Below are 11185 nucleotides of genomic sequence, written 5' to 3' on the forward strand. Positions count from 1 at the left end.
ACTACTATAGACAGAGAAAACAAGATATTTAATGACAAAGCCAGATTTTCACAATACATATCAACAAATCCAGCCCTACAGAAAGTACTGCATAGAAATCTCTAACCCAAGGATGTTAAATATACTCACAGAGACATAGGCAACAGATAATCCCACTACATCCTAAAAAAGAATGAAACAGAACAAATATATTCACAATATCACTACCATCAACAAATCTTAAACCAAAAAGAATTTATAATGATCCTTTCTTACCCTCAACATTAATGGTCTTAACATGTCTATATAAATACACAGGCTAACAGAATGATAAGAAGGCACCACCAAATTCACAAAAGAAATACTACTAAAACTCAGAGCTCACATAAAACTCATAGAAGGAGACTTATATACCCAACTTTCACCACTAGAGAGGAACACAAGACAAAATCTTAACAAAGAAACAAAAGAAGTGACAGAGTTAATGTCCCAATTGGATTGAACTGACGTCTATAGAAAATTCCAACCAAACAAATCAATATATCTTCATCTGTTCTCCACATGGAACATTCTCTAAATTCAACCACATACTAAGGAAAATAACAAACCTCAAAAATACAAAAAAAAAAAAAAAAAAAAGGAATAGTCATGCTTTCAAGTTGGAATTCAACAAAAACACAAATTACAGAAAGCTTACAAACTCATGGAAAATGAACAATGCACAGTTGCACCATAGCTGGATCAAGAAGAAATAAAAATGTAATAAAATAATGAATAGATTTCAATTAAAATGAACACACAAAAATGTGACTTTGAAAAACTTGCTATGAGGACAGTTCATTGCACTATTGCCCATATGAAGAAAACAGAAGATAGTCATATTAGATTAGATAAATAAAAACAAAATGAAAGCATTAGTACAAAAAGAAGCAAACTCACCCAGGAGTAGTAGACCCCAGGAAATAATCAATTTGAGGGCTGAAATCAATAAAGTAGAAACCAGGAAAACAACATAAAAATCCTTATAACAAAGTGTTGTTTTTCCCAGAAAAACTTTATTCAACCTAACCAAAAACCAGAGAGAGAACATGAAAATTAACCCAATTAATAATGGAAAGGGGACATAAGTGTGGATATTTAGGAAATCAAGACAATTTTCAGGTCATACTTTGAAAATCTGTATCCCACAAAATTTGAAATTTCAAAGGAATTGAACAAATTTCTGGATAGGTATCACTTATGAAAATTAAATCAAGAAAAGATAGGAAACTTAAATAGACCTATACCTCAGTGAACTAGAAGCAGTCATCAAAATGCTCTTAAGCAAAAAAAAAAAAAAAAAAAAAAAAAAAAAAGGGCTAGATATCTTCAGTGAATACTTTTACAAGAAATTCAAAGAAGAGCTAACAGCAGAAGGTTCTTTTTACCAGGCCACAATTACTTTGGTACCCAAGTCACAAAAAAAAAAAAAAAAAAAACACAACCAAGAAAGAGAAAAAACCCAATATCCCCCATGAACATTGATGCAAAACTGCTCAATAAAGTACTTGCAAATAGAATCCAAGAACACACCAGAGAAATCATATACCATGGCCAAGCAGCCTTCACTCTGTGTTCAGGGATGGTTCAGCATACAAAAATGTATCAATGTGATTCACCATATAAACAAACTGAAAAAAAAAATGAACATGATCATTTCACCACATGCTGACAAAGCCATTGACAAAATTCAACACACTTTAAAAATAAACGTCCTGGAAATATCAGGGGAAACCTAAACAGAATACAGGCAATACTCAGTAATCCAATAGCCAGCATCAAACTGAATGAAGAGAAACTTTAGGTGATTCCTCTAAGATCAGGAACAAGACAAGGCTGACCCTTCCCTCAATCACTTCAATATTTTACTTGAAGTTCTATCTAAAACATATAAGGCAACAAATACAAATCAAGGGGACACAAATCAGAATGAAAGAAGTCAAGCTGTTACTATTTTCAGATTATAGTATAGTTTATATATGTCACCCAAAAAACTCTACCAACGAACTATTAAAACTGATAAACACCTTCAGCAAACTAGGAGGATACAAGATAACCCCCCCAAAATAATCAGAAAGACCTACTATATACAGACTACAAAGGAGCTGACAAAGAAATCAGAGAAACAGCACATTTTAAAATATACACAAACAACATAAAGTTTGTTAGGATAATGCTTACCAAACAAGTGAAAGACCTCTATAGCAAGAACTTCGTGTATTTAAAGATAAAAATTAAAGAAGGTGCCAGAAAATGGAAAGATCTCCCATGCTCTTGAAGAGGTAAGATAAACAAGTAAAAATAGCAATCTTTTCAAAACTAATCTACAGATTCAAGGCAATCCCCTTCAAAGCCGCAGCAAAAATTTACACTGATGTTAAAAAGATAATAATCAAATGGATATGGAAAAGCAAAAGATTCAGAATATCCAAAACAACCTTGTACAATAAAGGAACTTCGGGAGATATCATCATCCCTGACTTTAAGCTCTAGTACAGAGCTATAGTTTTGAAAACAGCCTGGCATTGCACAAAAATAGGAGGAAGATCAATGGAATCAAATTAAAAGTCCTGATATTAACTCACACACCGATGAATACCTGATTTTCTGCAAAACAGATAAAAAATACAAGAGTGACCCCAACTAACAATATGAGCAACAGTGGAAAGGCTACCATAAAAGACCTTCCCTGATAATGAGATTAATGACTTAATTATCCACCATCATAGAGCCCAAATGTAGTAACTGATGGAAACAGAAATAGACACCCATAGCTAAACACTGAGCAGAAGTGGAATCCAGATGCACAGAGGGAGGAAAAAACAGGCTACAGAAACGCACAAAGACAGCTGACCTGAATAAGAAGGAGAAAATGTGCCCACAGACTTACAGCTGAGCAACCAACATTGTAACGACTCAGACCCCCTGAGCATGTGTCTCAGTTAGAAATCCTGTTCAGACTAAGAGACATCTGACAGTAGAAAGAGGATCTATCCCTCTTGAAAAAAAGGTCTTTGGGAGCTCACTCCCCATAGAGACATACTCCCTTAACCTAAAGGCAGGAGGAGGCCTAATCCTTACTCCAATTTATTAGAGCGATTTTTTGATCCTTTCTGCTAGGAATCATCCTCCCTGTGGAGTGAAAGAGAATGGAATATGAGGGTGGCCAGTGGCAGGAGAGTTAGAAAGGTGGAGAGAGGGAGGGAAGAATGGAGAATGGGATAGATATGTAAAATAAGGAAAAAAATAAATAATAATCAAAGAACAGTGCATAAAATAAAAATCACAAATTCACAGTGGGAGACCTCAACAACCCACTCTCACCAGTAGACAGGCAGAAACTTAACAACAAAACAAAAGAAATAACAGACATTATGTCCCACTTGAGTTTAACAGACATCTATAGAATATTCAATCAAAACACATATTCAATCTTCTCGGCTACATATTGAACCTACTCTAAAATTGATCACATACTAGGTTTCATGGCAATCTTTAATAGATACAAAAAAAAAAGAAAGAAAGAAATTTCATGGAATGGCCCTCTGTGTTGAATTTGTATCCAACAACAACACAAATTGTAGAATTCATACAAACTCATGGAAAGTCAACAATGTGCAGTTATACCATTCCTGGATCAAAGAAGAAATAAAGGAAAATTTAATGATTTTCCAGGATTCAATGAGATTGAAGAACCAAGATACCCAAACTTATGGGATCTTTTGAAAGCAGTGCTACTAGGAATGTTCATTGTGCTAAGTGTGAATATGAAGAAAAGTGAGAGTAGTCACATTAGAAAATTAACAGCACAATTGAAAGCATTGGGACAAAAAGACTCAAAATCACCCTGGAGGAGTAGAATCCAGGAAATAATCAATTTGAGTGCTTAAATCAATAAAGTAGAATCTTTACCAAAAAAAAAAAAAATGAATGTATCAAAGGATGCTTTTTTGTGAAAATCAACAAGATAATTCTTACCTTTATCCAAAGTAACTAAAAAGCAGAGAGATAACATTTAAATTAAGAAAATTAGAAAGGAAAAGGAGGACATAACAATGGACACTGAGTGTGTGAGGTTTAATATGAGCTTTGAGTTTTAGTAATGATACTTTGACAAATATGGGTGCCTTTCTCTTTGGGACATAGATTCTCAGAATTGGAAGTTTGTACAGATGGATTTCTCCTGTGATGAACCTTTTTCACTTATTTTGATTGATTTGGTTTGAAGTCTAACTTGTTAGATATTAGAATAGCTTCATCTGCTTGCTTCTTGAATCCATTTGATTGGAAGATATTTTTCAACTGAAGTAATATCTATGTTTGAAGCTTAGATTTGTTTCTTCTCTGCAGCAGAAGGATGGATTCTGTCTTTGTATCCATTCTGTTAGCCTTTCAATAGGTGAGAAAGACCATTAATATTGTGGGAAATTAAGGGCCATTGATTGTTAATTATTGTTTGTTTTAGATTTGATTTTGGTGGTAGTGGTATTGTGAGCATATTTGCCCTACTTTTTCTCTCAGATTCTGGTAAAGCATGATTATCTCTTGCCTATGTGTTCGTGAGTTTGGTTGACTTCCTTGGGTTGAATTTTTTCTTGCAGAACTTCCTCTAGGGGTAGATGTGTGCATATGTATTATGAAAATCTGGCGTTGTCATTTGTCATATATCTTGTTTTCTCCATCTATACACATTGAGAGTTTTGCTGGGCATAATAGCCTGGGCTGTCATGCTTAGATTCTAAATATTTATAGAACATCTACCCAGAACCTAATGATCTTGAGAGTTTCCTTAGAGAATTTGGTTGTAATTTTAATAGTGCTGCTTTTTTAATATGTTACATGGCCATTTTTCTTCATTGCTTTTTTATACTATTTTATATTAAATTTTGTCTCTTATTACAGTTATCTCTCCCTCCATTCCTACCTCTTTATCACCCTCTCTCCAATTTCCCTAACACCCTCACATCCCATACTACCCCACTACACAGGGAGAGTGATGCCTACCATGAAGGGTCAAAAATCTGTCAAGACATTTGGAGTAGTGTCTAGGCCTCCTGCCTCAATCTTAAGGGAGTATCCCTTCATGGGGAATTTGCTCCCAATGTCCTTTGATGCTCCAGGTATAATCCTGTTTCCACTGTCAGAGGTTCCTTAGACTGCCCAGGCCTTCTACCTGAGTTCTGATTCAGTCCAATCCTGTTTTCCCAGCTCTAAGTCTGGGGGCACATTTGATGCTCCTTATTCAGGCCAGCTGTCTCTGTGGGTTTCTGTAGCCTGATCTAGTCCTCCCTTTTTGCATCTGGAATCCAATTCAGCTCAGTGTTTAGCTCCTTCACTGCTCTTCATATAATATTCTTTCTTTTCCTGTATGTTAGATGTTCAGATATTTTTTCTTCTTCTTTTTTCTTTCTTTCTTTCTTTCTTCCTTTCTTTCTTTCTTTCTTTCTTTCTTTCTTTCTTTCTTTCTTTTGGATCCAGTCTATTTGATTTTTCTATATGGTCCTTGTACTTTCATAGGCTTGTCCTTTTGCTTGTTAGGAAAGTTTTCTCCAATGATTTTGTTGAATACATGTTTTGAATCTTTGAGCTAGGCTTCTTTGCCTTCTTGTATGCCTACTATCTTTGCTTTGGACATTTTACAGTGTCCAAAATTTCCTGGATGTTTTGCAATAAGGATTTGTTGGATTTAAAATTTCCTTTGGTGGATGAATCTGGTTCCTGTAGTTTATCTTCAGTGACTGATATTCTCTGTTCTATCTCTTGTATTCTGTTTGTTTTTTTTTTTTTTTACCCATTTTTACTACTTCCAGTATTCCCTTAGTTTGTGTTTTCTTTATTGTGTCCATTTCAATTTTCAAGTTTTGAACTGTTTGTTTTTTTTTTTCTTCAGATTATTTTTTAAAATTTGCTTTCCTTAATTTCTGTAAGAAATTTGTTTATTTCTTGCAATTTTTGCTTGGTATTTTCCTCTATCTCTTCCAATTTTTTGGGTTTTTTTCTTCTACATCTTTAAGAATTTTTCTTATATCATCTTTGAGGATATCTATCATTTTTATGAATTTATTTTTAAGTTCTGGTTCATCTGCTGTTTTTAGATATGGTTAATGTAGAGTCCATAGATTCTGGTGGTGTTCTGCCTTCCTATTGCTTCTTATAGTGGGTTAAAATAGACTCTGTCTCTATGTATCCTGTTCTCACAATGTGTGTAGTTGCGTCAGGAGTTCGGTATCTTTAACTCTGGATGTTCCGACCGATCTTGGAAGTCTCTCTTCCAGCAGGCAGGAGATGTGTCCAAAGATTAGATGTGTGCAGCCTCAAAATGGATAGGTGGGTGCATGTGCTCATAGCAGACCCAGGAATTTCCATGGAGGTGGAGTGGTTGTTGGACCCACACTTTGGCCCAATACTCACCCAGAGCTGCAGGCCAGCAGTCACCATATTCAAAACTAAAAAATCTTTCCAGTCATCCTCTTCCACATCATTCTGTGCTCCTTGGGGAATAAACAATATAATCACAAATAAAATCATAGGTAGCATAATGGGGAAAAATACATATGGAAAGTCGTGCTTAAGAAATCACATTAAATAACTAAGGATTACTCTTTGTTTCCTGCATAAAGTGGAAGAAAAGCATGAAAAGTCCAATATACTCTTCTGAGAGAATAATGGGATTAATTAAAGTATGACACATATCACAACTTCTAAACCAAGTAGTAACACAAATAAAGACAGTTATACAGTGTAAGCCTTGTATTGATACAATCTTCATCAAAAGCCAAGCTTACAAGAGAATATAATCCATAGATCACACAGGAGATAAATCTTCACTTGCCATAAAATTTATCTTTTTCTCTTTAATATTAGATAGGACCATTGCAAAGAATCATGTGTGCAGTTAAATATGAGAAAACTGCAGTCTATAGGCTTATCTTGGTGACAAATCAGGGGATGATGGATCAAAGTACCGTTTTCATTTCGATGAAATAATGCTGGATAATGCAAAGAATATGTGTGGTCTTTTATACACTCTGGATGTATTACATCTGGACTACATGAAGTATGTCAAAGAGTCTATCATGCACTTTAAAAGTATATTGACACTTTAACATACAAATTTGCTATATTCAGCCATAATAGGTTGATGTGGAATAGAAGAAATAAAATTATGATTCACACAGGTTTGTGCCAATAGTGTAGAGGAAATTGGGTTATATAGTGTATGTAATAGGTAGGTGATTATGTTTAGAATATGCAAATCTATTAAAATGTGACAGGCAGTGAGATCAAAAAAGTTGCCTGACATACCAAGCTGAAGTTACTGTGCTCATACCAAAAGCGCAAAAAACAAAAACAAAACAACAACAACAACAACAAAAAAGGGAGAAACTGAAATGTAATGTACTGTTTTCTTTGTAGTTTTGTTATTATGGATATGTTTTGTAAAACCTTTAAAGGCATAAGTGGTATGTAATTCTCCAAATGACACTATGGCCAAACCAGTTGCCATTAGTATTCAGCTGGATTATTTCTCAAGTCATGGTATTGTTTCCCAAGCCATGAGTACTCACAGAGTAGTGTCTGTGGAATAGTTTTTCAAAGACATGTTTTGTGGGTTTATTCTTCAGCAACAATTAGAACTCAGAAATAAGTTATTAAAATCATCATATATTTCTAGAACATGATGAGTTCAGCTTTGTTACCTCCTTTAGTTATGTTTCCTAAAGTCTTAAAAGACAAATGGAATTCATCCCTGACAATTGACAGTCAAGAAATACTGCAAAATCACACCTAATAACGGAAGTAATAAAAGAAATTTGTTCATACTGATAAAGCCAGTAATATAATTGTATGAAGACACAGCATAGAACTAAAAGAACAAAGGATTTTAAACTTTTCCTTTGGGAGTGGTGAGATTTTTCAGTCTGTAGTTTCCCTTTTGTAGGGATGGTATTAATCTTCAGCCTTTTGACCAATAAAACATAGGCTATGAAATGCCTAGGGGCTTGCTTTATGAGAGCTAACATGATCCATGTATCATGGGTGGAATAGTCATAGATTTAAATAACTAAATAATCAAATAATAAGATATTTTCACATCGTCTATTACCCGGAGGTGACTCCAAACCTACATTTGATCTATGATATCATCAATTTAAATAAATTGCATAATTATATAATTAGAGTATTGTATACTTTACTCCCACAAGGTGCTACAAAATGCCAGTGATTATTACCTAAGGACCTATTATAATCATTACAATATTATATAAACAGATATTGTATGGCATACTCAATTGTAATTGTAGCAATGAACAGAGGCACACAAAGAGAAATAAATACACAGACCAAAAACAAATATATTGAACACAAAAATGAGAGTCATTCCAAGAAACAGCCATGCTTACGGAGCTTATGTGCTACAAGACCAAATAGCTTACTTTGAACTCCTGAAAAATTATTGTAAAAATAATTAGAAGAGACATTTTTCATTTGAAAAGTCTCTCTTCACTAAGTGAAAGAGAAATGATTCATAGAATGATTTGTCAGAAAAAGATTACTGGCTGCAATCATTACATTGTTTGATCATGGTTTCATTGATAGGATTTGATATAGCTGCCATGTCTTAGTATAGAGTGTTGTATGTGGGTAATAAAGACAAACCAATTTTCTTCTACAAACCAACTAAATTTGCAAATATCTGGCATAGGTGCATGACTGGCATTTGTTAATTCCTTGTCACCTTCTTGTAATGACAATATTGGCAATTTGAGATAGAGCATATGAAGTTCTCATCCTGTGTAGTACCCTGTGCCCACAAATGGGCAGGAAAAGGGATACAGATAAAGTGTGACAGGGAGACAAAGGAAAATAGAGATAGTTTTAGAGATGGGAAAAATGGATATGTGAGTGGGAATGGGAAACAGAAGGGAACGGAAAAATATCTTGGAGAGATGAGTAAGAAAATCTGGCATTGTTTCTGAAATTAAAGAGACACGGTTTTGGCATACAAGCTTGTACAATCAGAGTATGTGAGAGGTGGAGGAGAGAGTAAGAAATAAATTGAATGACCCAGATGGAGGTGAAGGGAGGGAATAATTGTAGATGTGTTTAGGAGGATAGTGAATTTGATCCAACCTAGAGATCTAAGGAGAGAAATTGAGTTCTTCAAAAACCAAGATTATCTTAGTATCACGGTGATGTGCCAAGCAGTGCATAATCAAAATTCTGCAATGAAAGGGAGAAAATGGAAATGAGAATAATTCAATTTTGAGTATTTCTTGGGTAGATAAAGTGACCTCACCTTAATTTTACTTTTCAATAAACAATGTATGGTGAGATCATGCGCAGCATGGTGAAACTGTTGTTGATGCCCAAATGCATATTATCATTACATTGAGCATCCAAACAGGGATATAGATTGGGGGATAATTTTGTTCTTGTTCTCTTCCTGTTGTTGTTTGTTTTGTTTTTAGACACAGTATGTCTGTGTAGTTCCAGGATTTTATGGATTTCAATTTCATTACAGAAAAGGCCCCTAACATGGAGATCTGTCTTTGCTTGGTAAAAGTTGGGTAGAAAAACCATCAAAACCAACCAGGATTAAGAGTCTCTTCTTTTGAGACAGATTTTCTTTTTGAATGTACTTGAAAACACTCTATAGAGAAGGCTGACCTCAACCTCACAAACATCTGACTTAATATGACTCCTAGGGCCTGGCATTAGAAGCATGCATTCTACGAATCTCTGAACTAGGGATTTGAGATTGATAATTCAATTTTTGGTCACGCCAAATAATATGACTCCTGGTAAAATATTAATGAGTTTCTGGAGAGATTGTTCAATGCTTACAAGCAAAGTCTCCTCTTTCTGTAGGATGCAAGATTGGTTTCCCGCTTACATGTAATGGTTCACAACCATCTATAGCTCCATTTCCCAGTTACCTATGGCCTTCTTATGCCTTTCTGGGCACTGGGCCCTCATGTGGTGCACATATGTACATTCTGGCACAAATGTAAAAAAGAAATGTGCATAGGGACACACTTTGTTGATCTCAGTATGTTAGACTTAGAAAAAGGGAAATTAATGTATGCTTGAGGCCTATGTGGTTTATATTATATTGTACGGTAATACTAGGGCTACTCAACTTACTAAAATAATGTAATTAAAATAATTTTAATAAAATAATATGATAATAACAATGCAAATAAGTTTTAGTGGTTTGATGAGCACTATTTTGGCAGTGGAGTTTAATCCCAGCTCTGGGAAATGTGGAAAGTAAAAGAGCATGAGTAGAGAGTGTTTGATACAAACTTGGATTATGTATGAGAACACACTTATGTACAAACTTGGATTATGTATGAGAACAACAAACGGTTGGGATAACTATGGTTCTAGCATAATACCACAGGAATTTTTTTTTTTGCAATGAATAATTGATACTTTTATTAAAATGAGTCTTCTGGTCTTCTGGTATTAGTCAAAGCTTGGCTCAAGTTGAAACTCAAAATACAATAAATTCATACTTTCAGTTTTATGTATTTCTCCAGTCAGTGGTTGGGAACTTGTGTCAAGAAGATGAGAAAACATCGGAAATAACCTACTCATTTAAAATAACTTTCAACAACTTATGCCGAGATTAGATTCGCAGGCAAGTGGATGGCACCACAGAAATGTTATTCCAGGAAGGTCAAAATAGAATCCTTCAAAATTTTATATAGATTTTTGAAAAATGTTTATGGGCACAAGTCTTGTGGAGGACTCTGAGAGCTGTGGCATTGTGGTATGGGATACAACATACAAAAGTCAGTGATTTAGGAATTTAATTAGAAATTAGACTTTGTTGTCTTCTTAATAGATAGGTCGTTGGTGATAACAAGCCTTTATAGTATATTGATATTGTCTTGGACAATAAAAATGGAAGAGCAGAGAAGAAGGAGAATTTGTAGGGGAAAGTGAATAAGGAGCAGGATGAAAGGAAGGAAAATAGAAAGAAAGAAAGAAGGAAAAAACAAAGAAAGAAAGAAAGAAAGAAAGAAAGAAAGAAAGAAAGAAAGGACCAAAAAAAGAGAGAAGGGAGAGAGTTTTGGGTCTCAGTGATGTAATATTGAGCTTTGTGTGAAATGGCTGCATACACTATTCTCTTCCCACTGTAGTTATCCAAGCAGTC

This window comes from Phodopus roborovskii, unplaced genomic scaffold (genome assembly GCF_943737965.1).
Source record: "Phodopus roborovskii unplaced genomic scaffold, PHOROB, whole genome shotgun sequence".
NCBI classification, from domain to species: domain Eukaryota; kingdom Metazoa; phylum Chordata; class Mammalia; order Rodentia; family Cricetidae; genus Phodopus; species Phodopus roborovskii.